Consider the following 26,955-nt stretch of genomic DNA (forward strand, 5'->3'; position numbering starts at 1 on the left):
AGTTGTTACCATGCTTTTAGAACCCACGTTCTAAACTCCCAAGCTAACTCTGCAAAGTCGATTTGGGTTGGTTTTTAATTGCTGATGATAGATTATGAACTCTAACCTATGAAGAAGATAGAGTTATGAAGGTATGCTGAGGTGGAACCATCAAATTCAGAACTTCAATTTTCTACTTCATTTTAAGATTGGGTTTGCAAAAGGATGAATTGTTAATACATTCCAAGGTGCAGCATATCTGTGGAGTCAAACTTGAACTTGAACCAAAGGTTTCTACTTCAACTTCGTGTTTGTGTCTGCAGAGTCAAAATTTCTGACAGCATTAAAATAACAGTAACAATGCGGGTGGCATAACTTTTAACTCCACTGTTGGATCTGATCGAATTTTGGATATGTTGTTCAAAATCAAGTTTTCTAAAGGTCCACCAAGGCGATCTTCAAAATTTGGCCAAAGTCAAAAGTTATGACGGACCGAATACAGGTCTGTCAACACACCAGCAAATACAGATATGCCACAGTCAAAAAAAATAGTCATGTTGCGGGGCTCACAACTTTTAATCTGATCATTGGATTGAGCTGAATTTCATATATGTTTGAGAAAACCTAGTTATCTAAATCCTTTGCAAGCCGTTTTTCAAGATTCTTGACGGATAAAAAGTTATGACTATTTGAGTGCAGTAGTATATTAATGACAGTTATAGAATTATGATTGCAATCTGTAACCAGCACATGCCATCTGTCCAAGAATGCACAAGGGATTCATTTTTAAATTTGGTAAAAAGATTTATTATAATTTATGAAACTTTAAAGTGGCTCAACTATTAAAATTCCAAAGGGGCAAGAAGAAGATTATTCTTGAGAATAATTAAATTGATTTTTCAAGAAATGGTTATGGAAACCAAAAGACAATCCAAAATGTTATTTATTGCAAGATTCAGATGTAGCAGGGGTTCTTCTCTTCATCGGCAGTTCTACAGCTATAGGAAAGGGAGAATATATTTTATGTGCAATGATTGTAATAGGGAGGGGAATAGCAGTGTTATTTCTATTTTTTTGCAACTTGATTGTAATGACAGAGATAAAATAATATTGTTATTGTTTTGTTATGCATTTGAAATAAAAGAGAGTTTCATACATCAGATTCTAAAGTTTGAATATGGTTTTCTTGGATTGAAAATGATTCTACAGTCATTTCTTTCATGTTTTAGGTGCAGTTTTGCATTATCATTCATATTTAGCAAAATAAGATAATGTTTCTTTGTACTTTCCCTGTGATATGAGAAACTGGATAGGTAGTCTTGTGGCTATTTGTTCATTTTATTTCTTCATTGTACAACTTTTAAATCTTATAATTGTATTTATCCCATAGTGATGGGTAAATGCTAGAAAACCTTTATGTTAACCAGTCATCTAAATTCTCTGAATATCCTTCTAAGAGGGAGTTGTACCTCTCAATTCAGAGGAAAGCTATCAATCTCATGATAGTATTTCCAATTGTTAGTGGCAATTGTTCTTCTATTTGAGCATCTTGAGTTATTCTTTGTATTTAATTTTGGAAGGACAAAACTGTTTACTAACAAAAGAGAAATGGTAGTAGGAAAAATATATGGAGGATAAGAGTTCATGTATAGAAACGAGGTGTAAGCTTTAGAAGATTTCATGTGGGTAGCTAAAATATTGGACAAGATCAACATTGACACACACCTTGAAGGGTATTGGAACAATGGAGGAATCATGGATGAAGTAGCTTGAGATTTAGATGTATGAGGTGGTAGAAAAGATTTGGAAAAAAGTGGAGTGGAAGGCTTTGGAATATTTTTAGGAAGATTTTTGGAAGAAGATGGAATGGAAGCCTTTGGAAGCTTGAATGTCAACTTTGAAATATTTTCAAATTTCAAGTCTTTTAAAAGACACTTGGGAATCCACATAGCTTTAGATTTTCCTCGTTCTTTGGGTGCTTGAGAGTGCCTTTGTATAATGATGGATTTAGGAACTCATATTTTCTTTGGTTTAGCTCTTTGAGTAGTGGACCTTTGCGGTCTCTTTTGTGCATTCTCCTTCTTAGCATTCACTTCACATGTTGACTAGATGGGACATAGTGATCTTTCTTTTTGAATGGTTTCTTATGTTTATTCTCACTTCCAAAGGAATTGGGATTTGTGGATGAATAAGGATGATATGACTGGTTTAGATGTATAGATGGGTGAAAAGTCATCAAGGATGAGTGTCTTTGTTGATCTTGAGGTATTATAGGAGAGCTAGGGAATGAGCTAGGAGTGAATGTAGGAGATGGAGGAACATAAGACCCCAAAATGGATGGAAGGTTTGAATGCTTTAGCTTAGATGGATAAGGACCAAGGATAGATTTAGAAGATGCAAAGGGATAGTGAAAAGGAATATCAGCATCTTTAGAGTGAGCAACATGGTCAAAGAAATCAATAGACTCATGAGTAGCTTTGATAGGAGCAACATTTTTAATAGGACCACTTGAAGCTTGAGCACAACTTTGAAGTGGATGTGGAGAAGTAGAACATGAGGCGATGCTTTGATCTTGACAAGTAGATTTGGATAGCATATGAAGAGAACTTTTCTCATAATTTTCAGTAAGCTCAAGGGAGATAATGGAAGTGGTATCTTCATCATACTTGGGGGGTGGACAAGATATAGGATATGGAGGGGGAAAATATTGAAAGAGATGAACGGGTTCTTGATCTTGATCTTTCTTGACATTTATAGCTTTTTCTTTTTGAGAGTCCTCTTGACATGGAGCCACTTCTAAGGACAAGGGAGAATGAAGAGTGAATGGAGTAGTGCTTGGATTAGGCATAGTAGTGCATGAAAATTGAGGATGTTTAGGATTAGTAGTATGGAAAAGGTTTACAGCCAAGTGAAAGTTAGCTTGAGTTTCTTTTAGAGGTAGCCCTTGAGGGTACACATAGTCAATGTGGAAATCATTAGATTCCTTTTTTGATAGAGGCATGTTGGAAAGCTTTGAAGTGTTGGGAGATGCTCGAGTGTTGGAAGAAGTGGAAGATGTAATGGAGCCACTACTAGACATAGGTTCATCAACGTAATCTTGCTCAAGAGAAGTATCCTCATCACATGAGTCATTAGAGGTATCAATAATTCCATTATCAATAAGATCTTGGATTTTATGTTTTAGCTCAATGCAATTTGAAGTACTATGCTCATTATGTCGATGATAAGCACAATAGATATCCAAGAATGGATTTCCATATGAGCTAGACTTAGGTAACATGATAATCTTATTGCCAAGAAGTTTTTGCAATGTGTCATCATAAGAATCTTCCAAGGGAGAAAAAGTTCTATTAGAAGTATGTCTAGAGTCTTTTTGTTGTTTCTCAAGTGAATGGTATGCATCAATGTCTTCATCATTAGCTTGGTAAAAGATAGGTTCATCATGAAATTTTAGCATAGGCTCAAAGGAGGTATCACTTGCTTGTCCTCTAAAGAGGTCTTTAGATCTAGAAGATGAAGACATTTGATGTCTTGAAGTAGAGCTTGTAGACCTAGAAGAAGAGGATGACCTCAAAGAAGGTGACTCACATGCATGTAAACACCTTAAGGAAGATTCATGTAATGATGCAATTTTCTCCTCTAACCTTTTCTCAAGTTTAGACTTCATTTCTATCATGCGCTTAGAGAGATGAAGGTAAGAAAGATCATTTGTCTCTTCTAGTTCTTTATATTGTGCATATAGATCTTGAAACTCTTTAGTGACATGGAGGATATCATGATCATCTAGATTTGGTTGAAGTTTGGTAGCACAAGGTTTAGATACCATAGTTTTAGATGCAAAGCCAAGCATAAAAGAGCCTAGAAGATAACTTGATGTTGAAACTATAGGAGGTAGAGTGTTTACTTGCCAAGATAGTAGAGAGAGATTAAAGTGACTTGTCAAACAATATGTCCAAGAAACTTACGACATGAATGACTCAAGTCAATAGCTAGGCAAGATGCCCAAATAGCCAAATAGATAGAGCAAGCAGGGTGACAAGTGAACAACTCTCCAACCCAAGAGTGTACTCAAGAAATCAAGGCAACCATTGCAGCAAAAATATAACTAGCAAGTGGACATAGACCATGAAGATAGAAAGACCAAGAGCGCCAAGACCAAATAGTCACTTTAAGCATGTTCAAGAACTAGAGACATAAAAAATAAAAATCAAATGATGAGACTCCCCTTAGCAAGCAACATAAGAAAATGTTTGCATTTGATGTTTTGACTTGGTTGACAAAGTTTGACAATAGTTGATAGCATAGCAAGTTTGATGTTCAAAAGCAATTTCTTTCCAAGCAAGATAGTGACACATGGAGTAGTCTTCCAACAATCAAGCAAGGGACAAAGCAACCTTGCATGATACAAGCATATCTGAGGTCTCAAAAGAATTCCCTAGAATTATCGTCATGTGTATGTTCAAAAGATTTTCACAAGTATACCACATTCGAGAACACATCAAGCAATATCTACCTAAAGGACATGGTTCATTACTCAACAACTTGGCCCACGCTTGATGCTCCTTTGCCTCACACCAAGTGGTTTCCCACAAGAGATATTGGCTTTGTCATGGAAATGCCATAAGCATAACCAAGGGAACACAGATGGTGAGTGTAAAATCTTGGGGTGATCCGGGTAGTCCACTAGGATTGATCCTTGCACCAAGAAGTTGAGCGGCTAAAAAAGGTAGTTACTAACTTAGAGTGTTTAGATAGGGCTTCTGTTCATAGTGTTCCTCTTGCTCCCAATTATGGGACACCTCACCTTGCGATGAGTAACCGATCTCGCGACCACAAGAGTACCTTAAGCATTCTTGCCTAGTGATCTCCCTATGGTCGAAATCTTATAAGAGATCACACTAGGTGAAGACAAACACTACGTCTACCAAAGTTTTGTGTCCTTGATAGCCTTGAGTTTATAGTGGGTTGGAAGAGCCAGGTAATCTACTTGTCCCCACTTGGGTCGTTCCTCTTAGGTTGTCCAAGAGTAGGCCCTCTATAGGATTCTAACTACACAAAGAGTGGATCAACTTTTGGAAGTCAAGATTTCTGATTCACCACAAGGGTGAAGAGCATACTCTCCTATTCCAATCATTTTCTCCCAAACACACCAGGAAGATTCAGTTACCCCTTGCTTTTGAAACCAAATGGCAAGTCAAGATTTCTGATTTACCACAAGGGTGAAGAGCATACTCTCCTATTACCAAAAGACTCCAATCACAAGTTTTAATGTGCCTAAAAATAAATAACTAGTATATGCCACACATGTAGAAGTAAAGAACAAGTAAAATTTGGTTTTTATGCGTTGGGCAGCCCTGCAAACAATTGTTAGTAGCCCTTGTGCATTTTAAGCTTTGACATGAGCTCTTTTTATGCAATGTTTCAATTTTTTTCACAAGGATGGCAACCTGCAATGACAACTTGTTAGTGTACACTCGAAAGTGTCCCACTCTAAACCCTTCTATCCAAACGATTCCATGAGTTCGAAATGCTTGGATGTCGACTTAGAGCTCCCTATCCACAGAGTGCAAGAGAGTATATTTCAAGAATAAGAAAGCTCTCAGATGAGCCTTAGAGATACTCTTCTTGCTAGTAAACCATGCAATGGGAGGTTCCAAAGACAAGATGCAAGAATGCAAATGTCCCAAGGAGTTCCTCAAAGATGCAATGCAAATGAAGATTAAGCTAGAATGAAATGTAAAGTGTAGCTATGCTAAGCATGTATGAGAGTATTGCAATCCAACTATTAGAATATATGATTTAAGCTACATGTAAAAATGAAAGCTAAGCTAAGCTAGAATGCCATGGATGAGAGAATGTAAACAGGAAAGAGAAGTTCTCCACAAAGCTCCAAAGAAATCTGTTAGAAAACCTGCAGCATAACAATATTCAAATGATGATTGAGGGGGAAAGCTCTCTCCCTTTTAAAGTTGTACGGACAATAGAGATCAAAATGAAGATGGTGGATGATCAACGGTAGAATTTGAAAAGAGGAGTGATCCATGTGCACACACAAATCAACCAATACAATATAAGTTGACTTGTCATATAAGACAAAAGTCACAAAGCCTTTTCTTTTAATTGCAAAAATAGAAAAAGGACTTTATGTGTGCACTTTAAGTGGGTTAGAAGAATGGGATCTTTTATTTAATTAAAAGGGGACATGTTCTTTTAATCAAATAATGAACTTAGGATAGCGTAGTCAAACTATAGGTTATAATCAAATAAATTGATTATTAGCAATTTGGTCTAGGTAAATGATTAAATTAATTTAGCCGAAATGCTAAGAAGGGAGCTAATAGTCTAGATGACCATTTTTAGGTGATTACATTTCCCCTCTTTGACTAATGTGTGATCGATCTGGGAACACATTATGTCAAAGAAAATAGAAGTTAAGTAGGTAGCAATAGAAATAGATATCTGATTTCAAAAAATGAAATTCAGAAAGAGATAGCAAATCCTAAATGTATAGTCTGATAGCAGTAGTACTAAACACTAGGATAGAGATGATGTTAGAATTCAAGAAGAATACTAACACCTAGCAAAGTAGATAGATCAAGAGCAAGTGAAAAGATCAAAGTGCTCCAAAGAAGTAGATAGTTGTAGCAAGTAGTGATAGAGTATTTCTACCCTCTCGGGATCAAAATTGAAATGAGGTAAGGGGATGCAAAAACTGGCTAGACATGAGAAAAATAGAATATAGCAATGTCCAAGATGACAGATAGATGATTAGAACCCAAGAATGACTATAAGAAACTCATAAAATGCCCTAGTTTGACTAGAGTTGACCTTAAAGGATATAGCATAAAAATTAGGTCGAAATGAGTAGAAAAGTGATTTTAGACATGAAATAGTGAATTTAAGTAGATATGAAGTATGGAAATCATGAAGACATGAAGAAATGAAGATGCCCTAGTGATGATTCAGAGATTAGACCTCAAAAGGTTAGCTAACTGCTCAGAAGAAAGTAGAATTTTAAAAGACAATTTTGACCATCAAGATGAACTCGAATTTGGATTTCGATCCCGAAAATGAATCCAAGATGTCGAAATTAGTTAAGAGGTCAAAACTTTATATAATGTGATGATAAGATAGAAAAGAGATGAAGCAAAAGATTAAGAAGGTGAAAAGACATGAACAAGAAGAAAGTAAAGAAATATATGAAAGGAGTTAGCTGATATGTCCACAAAAAGATGAAGAGAGAGCTCTCCCCATATGCAAGAATGCAAGACTAAGCTAGAAAATGAACCTAAAATGCAAGCTAATATGCAAAGTGGTTTACCAGTAAGAACTGCATAACATTTAGACTCTTAATTTCATCATTGAGCATTTATTAGGGACATCATGAGATCATACAACCATCACTAGTATAACTATGAGGATATGAATATGATCGATATTAGATAGGTATGTGGAAATCCAATCTAAGCATCAGAGACATGTAAGTCAAGATAACTACATGATTAGATTCCCTAAGTTTAATTTAGCAAGATTACACCTGTATCAAGGCATAAGCGCCAGGATAAACCCTGAATGCGGTCTTGTAAAACAGTCAAGGATGATACATTTGTAAGTCAACGTGTTGAATAGGACCAGCCTAAATGCTTACAACACTATAGAAAAACAAAAGTATACCCACAAGCAGAAATCAAGAAAATATGTCCCATGCCCCCAGTCTTCTAGTCAATGACATCCTCGAAAGACTATTAGGGAGGGAACACATGGCAAAGAAATTGTCATAGATAGCACACAAAGTAGATAAAGGTTAGCATAACTCAGTCGTTTAAGTGTTTAAAGTGCATGTGTGTAAGTCACTTGGCCATTTCCTCAAGACTTGATTTTGATAGTGAGAAATATTGTGACATCGAAGACTGTAGGTAAACTATCTGAAAAGTGTTGAAAAACACTTGATGTCAAGGTGGGGGAAGTGTTGAGAAACACTATTTTGTGAGTTGTCAAAGAAACCCTAATGCACAAGAATACCTCAATAGGTTAAGTAGCTATGCCCCCGAGACAAGGACAAGAAACAATTCCAAGCCAGGAAATGTGTAGTGAAATGAGTGATTGAGACTGATAGACATAGGTGCAAGGGTTTCAAGTAGCGCCTGTTTCCAGGTTTTCACCAGTTGATAGATTTTTTTAGGACTTTTTCAATTTTTTTGTATTTTTGCATTTTTTTTATTTTTTTGGTGATACATCAAATCACCTATTGCTAGGTTTTCACTAAGATGATCATTTTTTCAGGACATTTTCTAATTTTTAGGATTTTTTAGAAGGTTTTAGATATCGCTAGTTCTCAAGCAAGATCACATCATTTTCTCCCAATGTCTAGGAAGGTATAGGATATGATGGAGCAACGAGCCAGTGGATAAGCAAAGATGGATGAAAAAAGAGTATGAAGCAAGTGAAAGTGATCCTCAAGGACTGACTCCTCAAGAGTACCAAAGCTAGGGAAAGAGGTGAAATAGTCATATGAAGCATATTTTGGATAAGCAATGGAAGTAATGAGAAAGATAACATGTAGGATAAGCAATGAAGCCAACGAGTGAGATAGCATGAAGTGTGTAGTCCAAAAGAGTAGCCATGTCAAGAGACCTATGAGAACCATGTTTCATTTATTATGATCAAGACCAAGGGGTCAACTAGATAGTATAGCAATGGGATAGAGCAATAAGAATAAAGCTCAAGATAGAGGCTATGAGTGAATGGGAGAGCACAATAGAAAATATGGTGGATAAGATAGCCAATATGCAAAGATAGCTCAAAATTGTCAAGATCAAAGAGAGAAGAGGGGATAGATGGATGATGGAAGAATTACACATGATGCCTGTTTGCCAAGTTTTCATCATGGTACTTATCTAAGGTGCACAAGAAGTAGTTTTCACCATAGGACTCTTTACTTTTTCTACCAAGGTGCTACAAGATGTGGTTTTCACTAAGGCACATTTTCATTTTTTTCATTTTTTCTATTTTTTCTTCTTCTTTTTTTTGAATTTTTAGAAAGAGCTGAAGCTATTTGAATGTAGATAATGCTCCTATAGAAAAGATAAGTCATGATAAGCCAAGACCATAGGAAGGTATGCTCAAAGATGTTGATAGGGTGATGAAAGCGAAATGGTGGTAGGAAGAGTATATGGAGGATAATAGTTCATGTGTAGAAAGTTAGTGTAAGCTTTAGAGGATTTCATGAGGGTAGTTGAAATATTGGACAAGATCAACATTGACACACACCTTGAAGGGTATTGAAATGATGGAAGAATTGTGGATGAAATAGCTTGAGGTTTAGATGTATGAGCTGGTAGAAGAGATTTGGAAAAAAGTCGAGTGGAAGGCTTTGGAATATTTTTAGGAAGATTTTTGGAAGAAGATAGAATGGAAGCCTTTGGAAGCTTGAATGTCAACTTTGAAGTATTTTCAATATTCAAGTCTTTTAAAAGAGACTTGGGAATCCATATAGCATTAGATTTTCCTTTAGATACTTCAAAACACATTTCTTCAATAATGGGTTTAGGAACCCTTATTTTCTTTGATTTATCTCTCTTAATAGTGGACCTTTGCGGTCTCTTTTGTGCATTTTCCTTCTTAGCATTCACATGTCGATTAGGTGGGACATAGTGATCTTCATTTGTCAATGGATTCTTATGTTTATTCTCACTTCCAAAGGACTTGGGATTTGTGGATGAATAAGGATGATATGGCTGGTTTAGATGTATAGATGGGTGAAAAGTCATCAAGGATGAGTGTCTTTGTTGATCTTGAGGCATTATAGGAGAGCTAGGGAATGAGCTAGGAGTGAATGTAGGAGATGTAGGAACATAAGGCCCCAATATGGATGGAAGGTTTGAATGCTTTAGCTTAGATGGATAAGGACCAAGGATAGATTTAGAAGATGCAAAGGGATAGTGGGAAGGGATATCAACATCTTTAGAGTGAGAAACAGGGTCAAAGCCATCAATAGACTCATGAGTACCTTTGATAGGAACAACAATTTTAATAGAAGCACTTGAAGCTTGAGCACAATTGTGAAGTGGATGTGGAGAAGTAGAACATGAGGGGATGCTTTGATCTTGACAATTAGCTTTGGATAGCATATGAAGAGAATTTTTCTCATAATTTTCAGTAAGCTCAAGGGAGATAATGGAAGTGCTATCTTCATCATACTTAGGAGGTGGACAAGATATAGGATATGGAGGGGAAAAATCTTGAAAGAGATGAACGGGTTCTTGATCTTGATCTTTCTTGACATTTATAGCTTTTTCTTTTTGAGAGTCCTCTTGACATGGAGCCACTTCTAAGGACAAGGGAGAATGAAGAGTGAATAGAGTAGTGCTTGGATTAGGCATAGTAGTGCATGAAGGTTGAGGATGTTTAGGATTAGTAGCATGGAAAAGGTTTGCAGCCAAGTGAAGGTTAGCTTGAGTTTCTTTTAGAGGTAGCCCTTGAGGATACATGTAGTCTATGTGGAAAGCATTAGGTTCTTTATATGATGGAGGCATGTTGGAAAGCTTTGAAGTGTTAGGAGATGCATGAATGTTGGAAGAAGTGGAGCTATCAAGGAAACCATCACTAGACATAGGTTCATTAATATGATCTTTCTCAAGAAAAATATCCTCATCACATGAATCATTAAAGATATCAATAATTCCATTATCAATAAGATCTTGGATTTTATGTTTTAGCTCAATGCAATATGAAGTACTATGCTCATTATGTTGATGATAAGCACAATAGATATCCAAGAATGGGTTTCCATATGAGCTAGACTTAGGTAACATGATGATCTTATTACCAAGAAGTTTTTGCAAAGTGTCATCATAAGAATCTCCCAAGGGAGCAAAAGTTCTATTAGAAGTATGTCTAGAGTCCTTTTGTTGTTTTTCAAGTGAATGGTATGCATCCATGTCTTCATCATTATCTTGGTCAAAGATAGGTCCATCATGAAATTTTAGCATAGGCTCAAAGGAGGTATCACTTGCTTGTTCTCTAAAGAGGTCTTTAGATCTAGAAGATGAAGACATTTGATGTCTTGAAGTAAAGCATATAGACCTAGAAGAAGAGGACGACCTCAAAGAAGGTGACTCACATGCATATAAAGACCTTAAAGAGGATTCATGTAATGATTTAATTTTCTCCTCTAACCTTTTCTCAAGTTTAGACTTCATTTTTGTCATGCGCTTAGAGAGATGAAGGTAAGAAAGATCATTTGTCTCTTCTAGTTCTTTGTATTGCGCATATAGATCTTGAAACTCTTTAGCAGCATGGAGGATATCATGATCATCTAGATTTGGCCAAGATTTGATAGCACAAGCTTTGAATGCCATAGTTTTAGATGCAAAGCCAAGCATAAAGGAGCCTAGAAGATAACTTGATGTTGAAACTATAGGAAGTAGAGTGTTCACAACTTGTCAAACAATATGTCCAAGAAACTTACGACATGAATGACTCAAGTCAATAGCTAGGCAAGATGCCCAAATAGCCAAATAAATAGAGCAAGCAGGGTGATAAGTGAACAACTTTCCCAACCCAAGAGTGTACTCAAGAAATCAAGTTAACCATTTTAGCAAAAGGATAAATAGCAAGCATGCATAGAACATGAAGACTAAAAGACCAAGAGCACTAAGACCAAAGAGCCACTTTAAGCATGTTTAAGCACTAGAGACATAAAAAATCATAGCCAAATTATGAAACCCCCCTTAGTAAGTAACACAAGAAAATGTTTGCATTTGATGTTTTGACTTGGTTGACAAAGTTTGACAATAGTTGATAGCATAGCAAGTTTGATTTTCAAAAGCAATTTCTTTCCAAGCAAGATAGTGACACATGGAGTAGTCTTCAAACAATCAAGCAAGGGACAGAGCAACCTTGCATGATAGAAGCATATGTGAGGTCTTAAAAGAAAGCTGTATAACTATCATCATGTGTATGTTCTAAATATTTTCACAGGTCTAGCACATTCAAGAACACATTAAGCAATATCTACCTAAATGTCATGGTTCATTACTCAACAACTTGGCCCACACTCGATGCTCCTTTGCCTCACACCAAGTGGTTTCTCACAAGAGATATTGGCTTTGTCATGGAAGTGCCATAAGCACAACCAAGGAAACACATATGGTGAGTGTAAATCTTGGGGTGATCCGGGTAATCCACTAGGATCAATCCTTGCACCAAAAAGTTGAGCGGCTAAAAAGGGTAGTTACTAACTTAGGGTGTTTAGATAGGGCTTCCATTCATAGTGTTCCTCTTGCTCCCAATTACGAGACACCTCACCTTGCGATGAGTAACCGATCTTGCGACCACAAGAGTACCTTAAGCATTCTTGCCTAGTGATCTCCCTATGGTCAAAATTTCATAAGCGATCACACTAGGCAAAGACAAACACTACGTCTACCAAAGTTTTGTGTCCTTGATAGCCTTGAGTTTATAGTGGGTTGGAAGAGTTGGGTAATCTACTTGTCCCCACTTGGGTCATTCCTCTCAGGTTGTCCGAGAGCAGGCCCTCTAAAGAATTCTAACTACAAAAAGTGGATCAACATTCAGAAGTCAAGATTTCTGGTTCACCACAAGGGTGAAGAGCATACTCTCCTATTCCAATCATTTTCTCCCAAACGCGCCAAGAAGATTCAGTTACCCCTTGCTTTTGAAACCAAATGGCAAGTCAAGATTTCTGATTCACCATGAGGGTGAAGAGCATACTCTCCTATTACCAAAAGACTTTAATCACAAATTTTATGTGCCTATAAAAATGAACAATTATTCAATGCCACACATGAAAAAAAAAATCAAGCAAGTTTGGGTTTTTATGCTTTGGGCAGCTCTGCAAACAATGTTAGTAGCCCTTGCACATTTGAAGCTTTGACATGCGTTCTTTTTATGCAATGTCTCAATTTTTTTCATAAGGATGGCAACTTGCAATCACAACTTGTTAGCACCACAAGTTAGTGTAAAATAACATGAAATGCTGCAATAAAAAGTGGTTAGTTGACTCAAAAATCCAAGTTATCTTCCAACCAAGTGCATGCAAAGAAAGTGCAAGTTAATCACAAATGCTCTCATTTTTACTCTTTGATTTTGACCTAGTCAACAAGATTGGACTTGTTTGCTATTATTTTAGATCTACAAAGAAAAATTCAAAGAACATACCCCTACTAAAAATCAGAGAGCTTTCTAAAAATGCAAGAAATTCAAAAAAAATTCCTCATTTGTGCCCTAAAGACCCATTTTGTCAAAACAGGCTAAATTTATCAAATCATGTTTTTGATCCTTAATATGACCTCAAAAATCAAAACACAAAGAAATTACCCCCCTTAGAATTCAAAAAAATTTCTGAAAATGTAATTGTTTCTGAAAAATGTGCTGATTTGCGATTAGAAATGGCTTTTTATGATAAATAAAGAAAAATCATAACTCGTGCAAATCACATCAAAATGCTCTAAAAATTGGTCTGCAACATGTTGGCCACATACTAAACTTGTAACAAAAATTTTAGAACCAAGCTCCAAGTGGTTTAAAAGATATGATCAAATCTTTAAACCAACTAGATTTTTGGCCTTCAAACCAATCTACTTATGGATTGGCCTTAAAACCCGAGTGATAATTCTACAAAAGCACTTGATTAGATCCAATATGCTGCTGTAAAAAACCAAAGATGAAAAATAAAAGCAAATGGAGCTAGAAACTTGATTCAAGCCCCACGGTGGGCACCAAAAATGTACACTCAAAAGTGTCCCACTCTAAACCCTTCTATCCAAACGATTCCATGAGTTCGGAATGCTTGGATGCCGACTTAGAGCTCCCTATCCACAGAGTGCAAGAGAGTATATTTCAAGAATAAGAAAGCTCTCAGATGAGCTTTAGAGATACTCTTCTTGCTAGTAAACCATGCAATGGGAGGTTCTAAAGACAAGATGCAAGAATGCAAATGTCCCAAGGAGTTCCTCAAAGATGCAATGCAAATGAAGATTAAGCTAGAATGAAATGTAAAGTTAGCTATGCTAAGCATGTATGAGAGTATTGCAATCCAACTATTAGATTATATGATTTAAGCTACATGTAAAAATGAAAGCTAAGCTAAGCTAGAATGCCATGGATGAGAGAATGTAGACAAGAAAGAGAAGTTCTCCACAAAGCTCCAAAGAAACCTGTTAAAAAACCTGCAGCATAACAATATTCAAATGATGATTGAGGGGGAAAGCTCTCTCCCTTTTAAAGTTGTATGAATGGTAGAGATCAAGATGAAGATGGTGGATGATCAACGGTAGAATTTGAAAAGAGGAGTAATCCATGTGCACACACAAATCAACCAATAGAATATAAGTTGACTTGTCATATAAGACAAAAGTCACAAAGCCTTTTCTTTTAATTGCAAAAATAGAAAAAGGACTTTATGTGTGCACTTTAAGTGGGTTAGAAGAATGGGGTCTTTTATTTAATTAAAAGGGTACATGTTCTTTTAATCAAATAATGAACTTAGGATAGCATAGTCAAACTATAGGTTATAATCAAATAAATTGATTATTAGCAATTTGGTCTAGGTAAATTATTAAATTAATTTAGTCGAAATGCTGAGAAGGGAGCTAATAGTGTAGATGACCATTTTTAGGTGATTACAATTAGCACCACAAGTTAGTGTGAAATAACATAAAAAATTAAAATAAAAAATGGTTAGTTGCCTCAAATATCCAAGTTATCTTCCAATCAAGTGTATGCAAAGAAAGGGCAAACTAATCACAAATGCTCTCATTTTTACTCTTTATTTTTTATCTAGTCAACAAGATTATACTTTTTTCTATTATTTCAGATCCAAAAACAAAAATAAAAAGAAAAGACCCCTACTAAAAATCAGAGAGCTTTTCAAAAATGCAAGAAATTCAAAAAAATCTCGTCATTTGTTCCCTAGAGACCGATTTTGTTAAAACAGGCCAAATTTATCAAATCAGGTTTTTGATCCCTAATACGACCTAAAAAGTCAAAACACAAAGAGAATACCCCTCTTAGAATTCGAAAAAAATTTTGAAAATGTAATTTTTTTGAAAAATGCACTAATTTACAATCAGAAACGACTTTTTATGAAAAATAAAGAAAAAATTATAACTCCCAAAAATCATGTCAAAATGCTCTGAAATTTAGATTGAGACATTTTGAACACATACCCAACCTGCAAAAAAAAAATTAGAACCAAACTCCAAGCGGTTTAAAAGATATGATCAAATCTTTAAACCAACTAAGTTTTTGGCCTTCAAACCAATCTATTTATGGGTTGGCCTTAAAACCAAAGTGATAATTCTACAAAAGCACTTGATTAGATCCAATATGCTACTGTAAAAAATTAGAGATGAAAAATAAAAGCAAATGGAGCTAGAAACTTGATTCAAGCCCCACGGTGGGCGCCAAAAATGTACACTCGAAATTGTCCCACTCTAAACCCTTCTATCCAAATGATTCCATGACTTCGGAATGCTTGGATGCCAGCTTAGAGCTCCCTATCCACGGAGTGCAAGAGAGTGTATTTCAAGTTCAAGGGCTCTCAGATGAGCCTTAGAGATACTCTTCTTGCTAGTAAACCATGCAATGGGAGGTTTTAAAGACAAGATGCAAGAATGCAAATGTCCCAAGGAGTTCCTCAAGAACGCAATGCAAGTATGGAAACTAAGCTAAGATGAGAATGCAAAATGCAACTATTCTAAGCATGGATGAGAGTGTTACAATACCATTATTAAGCTATGTGAGATTAAGCTACATGTAAAAATGAAAGCTAAGCTAAGCTAAAATGTCATGGATGAGAGAATGTAGACAAGAAAGAGAAGTTCTCCACAAAGCTCCAAAGAAACTTGTTAGAAAACCTACAGCATAACAATATTCAAAATGAGGATTGATGATTTGAGGGGGAAAGCTCTCTCCCTTTTAAAGTTGTATGGGCGGTAGAGATCAAGATGAAGATGGTGGATGATCAACGGTGGAATTTGAAAAGAGGAGTGATCCATGTGCACACACAAGTCAGCCAATAGAATATAAGTTGACTTGTCATATAAGACAAAAGTCACAAAGCCTTTTCTTTTAATTGCAAAATAGAAAAAGGACTTTATGTGTGCACTTTAAGTGGGTTAGAAGAATGGGGTGTTTTATTTAATAAAAAATGGACATGTTCTTTTAATCAAATAATGAACTTAGGATAGCATAGTCAAACTATAGGTTATAATCAAATGAATTGATTATTAGCAATTTGGTCTAGGTAAATGATTAAATTAATTTAGCCAAAATGTTGAAAAGGGGGCTAATAGTCTAGATGACCATTTTTAGGTGATTACAATATCCAAGGGTGAAAACCTCTCTGAGGCACCTAAGGATGAGGTACTTAATTGTCTCCCTAGCTATTTTCAAGATAGATCTTTAGTTCTTATTGAACCAACACAAGTAGTCAATTTGGGTATGAATGAAGCTCTACAAATGGTACATTTGGCTCAGTCTTTATCATCACAAGAAAAAGAAACCTACACTAAGTTCTTACTACAAGATTATGCACCTATATAGTCAAGTTGATTTCCCAGATGAGCACCTCATGTATATGACTGAAAGAACATGGAAGATGTTCTTTGATGGGTCCTTTATGCAAAGTCATTCAAGAGTTGGTGTGTTGTTTGTTTCTCCTCATGGGTACACGATTCCTAAATCTTACAAGTTATTATTTCCATGTACGAACAACATTTTTGAATATGAAGCTTTAACAAATGGACTTAAGATGTCCATATAATGGAGAATTATAAAGTTATGCATCTATGAAGATTCACAGCTGATAATCAACCAAGTCAATGATGATTATCTAACAAAAAATAAGAAAATGGTTGATTCCTTGAGACTCTACTTCACATTTGTCTCATTTCAACAAATCCCTCAAGAAAAAAATTAAGCAGTTAATGTTATGACTACACTTACTTCACTTCTTCAATTAGAGCAACATAAGTCAAGGTTTGAATTCCTGGTGGAAGAGATACATCACCCTATCTATGATTCCCAAGAAAATCATGTCATTTGTATAATTGTTGGTTGTGATTCATCCTGTTATAGTGCGATTTACTCATACCTTCGTGATGGAATTATACCTAAAACCTTTAACTGATCTAAATGCAAAAACCTTATTCAAAATGCCTCTTGTCATTCCCTTATCTCTAGTGATTTGTATAGGATAGGTCTAGATGGAACACTTCTTAGATGCTTAGAAAAGGAAGAATCTAATCAAGTGTTAGTTGACATCCATGAGGGTATCTATGGGGGACATTCTAATGGTCTTTCCATGGCCTGAAGGTTGCTTAGGGTGGGGTACTATTGGCCCACAATGTAGATTGGTGCACTAGCTTTTGCAAAGTCATGTGAAAAGTGTCAAAAACATGGTAACCTAGTACATGCTTCGGGTAGGGAGCTCATTCCTTCTATTTCTCATTGGTTGTTTCAACACTAGGCCTTTGATCTTGTTGGGCAGATTCATCCCAACTCATCATGTGGACACAAGTTTATTATCATTGCTACTGATTATTTCACTAAATGGGTAGAAGTTGTCCCACTTTCTATTGCCTCGGGCAAGATAGTTTCTCTATTTATTTTGAATCATATTATATGTAGATATGGAGTGCCTTTTGAGATTATCATTGACAATAGAGGCCAGTTTAAAAATAAGGAACTTAAGAAACTCTATAAGAAATTCAAGATAAAACAACATTGGTCCTCTATTTACTTCCCACAAGGAAATGGTCAAGCAAAAGCATCAACTAAAACCATTCTTAAAATCTTGCATAGAATAGTTCATAAGAATGGTAGAGATTGGTACTTGCAAATAAATTTGGCTTTGTGGGCCTATAGAACGCGTATTCCCACTCTTACTAGGGCTATTCCTTTTGCCCTTACATATGATGTTGAAGCAATGTTACCTTTAGAGGTTGAGATTCCTTCACTTAGAGTTTATCTCAAAGGTCTAGTTATAAATGAAGATTATCACACCATGAGACTTCAAGAGTTAAAACTTCTAGATGAGAGGTGTCAAGCATCACTTGACCATATGAGGTTCTATCAAAAGCGCATGTCAAAAGCATTCAACAAAAAAGTTCACCCTAGAGAATTCTAGGTGGGAGATCTTGTCCTATGTGAAAATCCTAAAAATCAATAGAATAGAGATCAAAAGGGTAAATTTGAACCTAATTGGCTTAGACCTTACATTATTATAGCAGCTTTTGGGTCACTGCCTATTTACTATCTACAATAGAGGGAGAGCAGCTCCCTGATCCTGTTAATGGCTTGCACCTGAAGAAGTTCTATCCATAATGCTTGTTCTATCTAGGGGCATCTTTTTACATATTTATTGATCCTAAAAAAATACAAAAAAATGATATAATTCAAAAATCCAAAAAAATGAGATATTGTGAAAATTCTAAAATTTGGAAAATGCCCTGAAAAAAATGATCATCTTAGTGAAAACCTAGCAATAGGTGCTTTGATGTATCTCCAAAAAAAATTATATATTCCAAGAATACAAAAACATTCAAAATTTTCAAATTTTCAAAGAAAAAAGAAAAAAGTGCCTTGGTGAAAACCTAGAAACAGGCGCCTTAGTAGCAAAAATACAAAAAAATAATAAAAAGTCTTGAAAAACTTCTTTTTTTTTTAAATCCAAGTGGTGAAAACTTGGAAATGGGCCCTACTTGAGGCCTTTGGACCCCTATTTCTTAACATGCATCCTCAACACTTAGCCTTTCTCCATTATGCCTTGTCCTTGTTGCCTTGGTTTGCAATTGGTTTTTTCCTAGGGGGCATAACTGTGTTAGCTTTAGTCTCTTGGATGTGTTAGTCTTTAAAACATGCTTCAACACCACCCCAATTTTATTTTCCAATACAACCCCTAACATCGAGTGTTTTTCAACACATATTGATTTGGTCTTACCCAATTTTGTCATGTAATTTTACTTGTTTGCAAGCATTCGATCCTTATTTTCGGAACTCAATATCAGTTAACACACTTAAAAATTTTAAACATAAACACTTAATTTTTGAGCTATGTCATGATCTTTTCTTTGTGTGCTGGTTGTTATTGATTTTTGTTGAGTGTCATTGTTCATAAGTCTCTCTGAGATGCATAGCTAGAGGACTTGGGGCATGAGGCATATGTTTTATTTGCTACATTAAATTGGGTAAGCTAACATTGAATTCATCTTGACCTTTATGCCTTTGATGCTTATGTTAGAATCTTTCCACATTCCAATATGATATAAATCACATTCATATCTTCAGAGTTGCGCTTGTGACTAGTGATGATTGTGTGATTTTTCAATATTCATTAATAATGGTCCAATGATGGAAATAAGTTCCTTTACATTATCTAATGAAAGATGAATACAAAATCCTATGTTACGGTTGTTCTATTGCAAGTACACCTTTGAATTTTCATGTAGTTTGCATTATTAGACTTCATGTTAGTTTGCATTTTTAGGCTGCATTATGAGTTTGAAAGGGTTTTTCCTTCATCTTTCTTGTGGACTTTTAATCAACTATAGTCACATTTTGATCTTCATTTCCTTATTTTCTTTCATGATCTCAATCAAAATTTTCTGTCTTAAACAATTGATTGATTTTGGAGCATTCTCTTTCTTATTTCCATTCTTTCCATCTCTTCCAAATTTCTATCTTCTATTTACTTTCACCCCACATCTTTTCTTCTAATTCACCTTTGGGGCATAATATTTTATGCTTTTTAATCTACCTTAGTTCTGTGATTCTTATATCTTTCATCTTACATTTATAACCTTATCTTTAGTTTGATTTGATCAATTTTATCAATTTGTTGTTTCTTTTCTATCTCATTTCGATTTTGATCACGAGGGGGCAGTACCTATTAACTTCAATCCTTGATTCAATTTTATCAATTTTATCCTCAACTTTTTTAAGTCAAAATTTATTTGTATTCTTTGTCTTGATGTGTTCCTGAATCAACCACACATCTAGGTTGTTTTGTGATCTTGAATCTACCTCACACTTCAATTCCTTTCTTTGACTACATATGTTCCCAAATTGATCACACATTAGTCAAAGGGGGGCAAATGTATGCACCCTAAAATGGTCACCTAGACTATGGACCCCATTATTCAATTTATCAATTTATCAATTTCCTAAATCAATGGTTTGCAATATCTTATTAAATCAATTCAAATCAATTTTCTTGATCAAATTCGATTATTTCAATATTTTATAAGGTTGGTCATTTTATCCTAAGTCTTATTTAATTAAAAGAAAATCTTCCTTTTAATTAAATAAAATAAGTCCCCATTTAATTAAAAGAAAACCTCTCTTTTAATTAAATAATTCATCCACATTTAATTAATTAAGAGAAAAACCCCTCTTTTAATTTAATTAAATATTTCTTATTTAATTAAAAGAACTTGCTCCTTTTTAATTAAATAAATCCCTACTTCAAGAGGAAATAAAATAAATAAAAATTAAAAATTCCTTTACACTTAAATGCACATATTTTGTAAGTGGGATTTCATTTAATTATTTTTTTATTTTTTCATTGGTGGATCTTTATTTCACGTGGATCATTCTTTCTCCACCCTTGATTAAATCTTTTTGCCTCTTAATCTTGATCATCCAATCTTTTTTATAAGGGAGAGCCCTCTCTTCATTTTACACACACACACTATATGCTATTGTTATGCTACAAGTTTGAAGAGCAATTTTTGAAGGAGTTTGAATACTAAAAGCTTTTTGTGGATAACTTCTATCTTCTTGTCTTCTTCTCTCATGCATCCATGGATTCCATTATCATATCTCATCCATGCATTTTCATATTAGCTTAGATCTTGCTTTCATAGATTAGATCTTGCATTGATAGATTAGATCTTGCATTGTTTTATATTATTATCATATAGATTAGCTTTCTTCTCCATTTGCATGCATATTTTGATCTTTGAATCTCCCATTTTATGGTGTACTTGCATGGGCACAAACTAGGTCAAACTAAGGGCCTCCATTACAAACTCTTGCACTCCATGAATAAAGAGCTATGAGCTGCCATTCAAGACCTCATTCTGGAGCAATCTTGGATATAACGACTCATAAAAGTATGCTCACATTTTAAGCATATAGTACTCACAAATTAATTTCACATTACAAAAGTATGGGGCATTCAAATTATCCAAGGAATAAATAAATTGATTTAGCACCTGTTATCAATTAATAATCATATTAAGATACACAAACCAAGAATGGGAAACATGTATATATTATTACTTTGATCCTTATTAAATAGATGAATCATCCATATGTAAAATAGTTTATTTGGTCATCAATGCATTAAAATCCTTCAATCTCTTTTAATCAATTGGATCTAGATCAATAAGTGTGCAAGGAATACCCATTTTTGTTATAGGCTTCCCAAGATCTCTGAATATTGAAACATCGTTAAAGGATTAATCCTATAAGATATCATTTGGTATCATACACAAATCTTGAATGATTAAGGTACATAGTAGATAATCTTTTAGTGAATGATTGATAACAACACACATATATATCTTTTCAATGATGAAATTATAATGTGTTATTTCCTTATGCGTGTGAAATCTATCTATGATTGATAATTTGATCAAATTTTTCCTCTAGCTCTTTCAAACAAAAATCATATTCTTTCATGATATCACCAATTTTATGCACACTAAGATAATTTAAAAAGGGTCATTGAAATGCCATTAGTATATGTAGTTTGAACCTTATTATGTGATGCTTGCCTAGGAATTGTAATTTTCCTTGGTATATTGGAGTGGATTGTGGGTGAAATGAATTGAATAAGGATAATGGAAAGGGTTGTATTGGATATATAGTAAGTGAATTTGGGTAAAATGAGAATAATGAAGATGATAGAATATAAGGTGGATATATTGGTTGTTGTGAGCATGCATGATTACATTCATTGTGCATATTAGGTGGAAAATTATGTTTTGAAGAAACATGTAGTCTTTGCAATGCAATAGAGTGATGATACATGTTACCATCATAACTCATACCTCAATCTTCCTAAAAAAAAAATTGAAATTGTTCACTACTTACAAACAATATGTGCTCACTCCCATCTCTAGTATGGTGAGGCTTACAAAGATCTTGTACTTCATTCACCATGTGTTCTTCTTTGTTAGAATAGAAAATGGTTAAACTGTCATTTATAAATCACTTTGTTCTAAAAATTCATCAATTATATGCTCTTTTCCATACATAGAAATAAAATTTGGACATACCCATGGTATGGAAGATCAAGATCATATAAATTGCATTCATTAGGTAGAGAGTGTATTAAAACATCACCTTTGGTAGACACAATTTTCCCACCAATTTCTTCTTGTATATTTAAATTTAAACACAAGGGTTTGGGGATGGTAGCCCCTAGTGGGTTCAAGGGAAAATTCCCTTTTCTTCTTGCAATCCATTTATATTTTGCATTTTTGAAGCATTATGCACCCAAGATTGATGTATTTAAACTACCTTAAAAATGCATAATTTTTTACATTTTTCTTCAATTTTCAATTTTTTTTACCAATTACTCACAACAGCTAATGATAAAATAAGAAATAAATCTACCTACAAAAAAATCTAAAAATAAATTTAAAAAAATAGGTCTAACTTTTAAGATCTACTTGCAAACTTTAAAATAATATAGCTTTATGATTTAATCAACGCAAATTAGGATTAATTACTTAGGCAAGGCTAGAAATTGCAAAAGTTTTCATCCTAACACATTGTTCCTAACTTTGATTACTATAGATTCACACATTTAATACCTTCCCCTCACAATGATGCCAAAAATATAGAGACAAACTATGGTTTGAATATGAATAATAACTGATAAAGTTCATGAACTAGTTCATCATGCATTCAATATTGATCTATGGTCATAGACTAATGAAAGGTATAGTGAATTTCTTCTCAAGGGATGAAGATAGCATTCTAAGTGGGGATGAATGCAACTAGAACACACAAAAATAAACCTCAAATTATTTCATCCATATTTCTTCCATCATCCCACTACCCTTTAAGATGTGTGCCAATGTTGATATTTCCCACTTTTTCTTCTAACCTTGTGCATCCCTTTCAATATCTTGCCACTTTCTATCCTCCCACCTTTTATCCTTCCATCCCATTTATCTCATCCAAAACGTAAAACCTTATCCTCCATATACATTTTCTACTATCTCCCTTCCATTACCTTTTCAACATCTTTGAGCATACCTTTCTATGGTCTTGGCTTATCATGACTTATCCTTCCAATAGGAGCTCTATTCAAATTGAAAAAGCTTAAATACTTTTCAAACATTTAAAAATCCAAAACAAAAGTTCTTTGGTGAAAACCTAGAAATAGGCACCTTGGTAGCAAAAGTAAAGAGAAATAAATTTGTCCTATGGTGAAAACCACTTCTAGTGGCACCTTGGGCAAGTACCACAATGAAAACCTAGCAAACAAATGCCATGTGTAATTCTTCCATCCATGCTATCCTATCATGATCTTGCTTACCCCTCAAATATATTTACTCCAAAAATTGTACACACATAGCCTCCATTATTCTTTATTCAAATCATGTTATCCTATACATATCCTATCTAGATTGATCGCATGTTCTTTGATCAAATTAAAGAGGGTAAAATGGAAAATCATTATCAAAAGAATCTTGACATGTCCATTCTCTTAGACTTCTTACTTGTCATGACATCAAGTCATCATCATAAATGCTACCTACCACTAAACTATAATCTTATATTGATATATCTTTTTCCCTAACTTGGGTAATCTTAAGGAGACTTTCCTCAATGGTCACATTCACTGCTTCATCTAGCATCACCTATCCACTTCTACTCCACCAACTCACACGTTCATCTTTGTTCTCATATCTCTTACTAGAAATTGGGGGAAAACCAATGCAATCCCTCTTGAGAGCTAGTAATCTCTTAAAAAATCATAAAAATTGGAAAAAGTCTTTAAAAAATCTATTAAAAAGGATCTACTTGTTTGTGCATAAAAAGCATAGTTTGACAACTAAATAGGTTTGGATATTTAGAGTAGTCAATCAATTTGTGCATGTTTTAACCAAGGGAAGTTTTACTACTTGTTTTACCTTTTCCATCATTTAGAAATGGAAATTCCCTAAAACTCCAACAAAGGGTTTTGTTGGCATGTGCCCATCGTTGAAACTATGAGTTTGTATTCAACAATCATAAAATATCTATAGGATTTGGTACCTTTCAAGAGTTACTTTGAGACATAATACCTAGCCCAAAGGTATCATATGTATTAAATTCCTCAGGAGTTGCATCTTGATTTCCTCCATCAAGGTGTATTGCATCATAGGAATGAATGTGGTAATTTACCTAATTTGAATATATCACATGTCTCTTAAGGTTTAAATTGACATCTTTGCTATGAAGGGCCTAAAGACTATTTTATAGATCCTTAACCAAAGCTTATTTATGTTATCTATTACTAAATTTTTATTATTGTAATTGACAATGCAGTTTCCATAGCATGTTTAATCACTTGTTTTTGCATGTTATTCATTTCCAAAAATTAAAAACCAAGTTCCTTTCCTTGAGAGCACTTAAATGCATTGATATTTGTAGTTTGATTATGATTTATGATATGCTAAATAAAATCAGGTATTTTTTGCATTTGCAACTAGTTGTGCTCTAGAGATTATGACTTATAGTGATGTTAATGGTAAGCCATTGAGAATAATATTTTCCCATCATGATCCAAGCATTTAAAAGAGTAGCTCTGCAAACATCTTCATCAAGGTGAATATGTTACATCAAAATTTTAACCTAGACTACAAATTTATGTTTATTTTCCTTGTTATGACATAATAGTTGAAGATTTGTGTGTTAATCTTAAAGTTATTTGTTTGCAAAATCTTGACAAAAGTATAGATAATAGAGGATTGTATGATACATTATCTACTTTTGGGACCATTCTTTCTTACAAAGTGGTTGCAGATAATAATGGCCAATTCAAAGGTTATGGTTTTGTCTAGTATGAGTAAGAAGAGGTAGTACAGAGTGCCATTGAAAAATTGAATGGCTTGTTGCTTATGGCAAGTAGGTCTATGTTGGCTTGTTTGTGAGATGGAAAGAAAGAGAATGATCAATGGGTACTTCCAAGTGTAACAATGTTTTTTGTGAAAAACTTGTCTTCCATGACTACATATGAAGACTTGAAAAATGTATTTAGTAAATTTGACCCCATCACTAGTGCATTTGATACGAGCGATGTGGATGGAAAATCCAAAGGCTTTAGATCTGTTAATTTTAAAAATGTAGATGATGCAGCTAATGCTATTGACAGTATATATGAAAAAATAATTAATGATGATAAGGAATGGTATGTTGGAAGGGTACATAAAAGGTTGAAAGGGAGGTAGAATTGTAAACCAAGTTTGAACAAGAGAGGAAGGCAAAATTAGAAAATTTTCAGGGTGCTAATGTGTATCTGCAAAAGTTAAGAGAATTGTTTTCATAATTTGGCACCATAACATCTTGCAAGGTATGTCTTCTCATGACTATGATGTTGTTAAGGTTCTACTAATTTTATTATTTTCTTGTGTGTTACATTGTGGTTAAATTCAACTCCCATAGCTTCTCATGGAAAAATATTCTACTTATTTGTGTATTTAATTTCTTAACATCATGCCACTATTTTTAAGTTATGAGGGACCCCCAAGGTTAGAGCATGGGATCCAGGTTTGTGGCTTTTTCTTCTCCAAAAGAAGCCATGCGTATTGTAAGATGTTATTTATTATCATGTTAGATGTTTTGTTTGAATTCATAGCATCTAACCAGACTTTCCTATTTGCTATCCATTGGAGCATGGCATGGTTTTGAATGTGATGTATTTTTCATGAATTATAGGTTGTTGAGAGAGTGGAAAGATGACTAGAAGAAAATCTCTTTATGTTGCATTAGCTCAATGAAAACTAGAGAAAAGGTCAAGACTACAGATATGTAGAGTTCTTGTGGTAGAAAATTCAAGATGCCCATATTGATTTGCTAGATGCACAGAAGATTCAAGTGCTTGCAAACAATGTAAATGCTTGATTTGTTGTCATGCCAGGCTCAATTTTCTTAGATGAGAGATCCTATTGGAGATACTCCTGCAATACCAACTATTTTATCACCATATCATCCTAGTGCTCCAAGGCTCGCCTCACAATAATTGTTCTATGGTTAGGGTCCTCATGGCCTGATTCCTCCACAAGTTGGTAAAAGGGATGTGTAGTACTTTAATTTTGATTCATAGGGAGTTACTTTGGCTAGAAATCCCCTAATTCTTGTATTTCCTTACAGCCCACAGGTTTTGGTTATCAACAATAGTTGCTACTTAGAAATTGCCCTAGAATGACACAGATGCAAAAATTGTATGCTACCATTTCAATTATAGAGGCAGAGCCAACAAGGACAAAACATTTTTTGTAAAAGTATACTCTGCTACTTGATTGTCACTATAAAGGTGTTCAATGTCCATCAATAGTTTTAACTTCTCATAGAACGTCATTGAAAACCCCCTCTAGTGAAGAAACTAGTAGGAGATAATTTTTGTGCTGACCTGCAAGAGCACCTTCTAGTATGTACTACGTGGATTGTATGTAGTACTATGATTAGCATCTTGGGTGGCCTAATAGCATCCATGTTTTCAGGCATGCACTTATGTCTATAATCATGGGATTCTTAATTTATTTGGTTATGCCTCTTTAACAACAATTATGATCCTTAAAACTTTTTTCTCTATATGAACCCATATTATCCTTTCCATTGGAATGTGCCTTAAAAGTTAAAAACCAATCTTCTCCTTTAATTTTAACTTATTTAACCTCACAAAAATTTCGATGAGATCACATGCCCCTAGCCTATTTATAGCATTCA

General features: G+C 34.5%; 1 pseudogene; it reads left to right on the forward strand.

Annotated features, from left to right (window-relative positions):
* Positions 1-463: 463 nt before the first annotated feature.
* On the forward strand, positions 464-26,563 carry LOC149578411 (polyadenylate-binding protein 2-like; annotated as a pseudogene).
* The last annotated feature ends 392 nt before the right edge of the window (positions 26,564-26,955 follow it).

This window comes from Cupressus sempervirens, chromosome 1 (genome assembly GCF_028749045.1).
Source record: "Cupressus sempervirens isolate cs-2001-9-10 chromosome 1, ASM2874904v1, whole genome shotgun sequence".
Classification (NCBI taxonomy): Eukaryota; Viridiplantae; Streptophyta; class Pinopsida; order Cupressales; family Cupressaceae; genus Cupressus; species Cupressus sempervirens.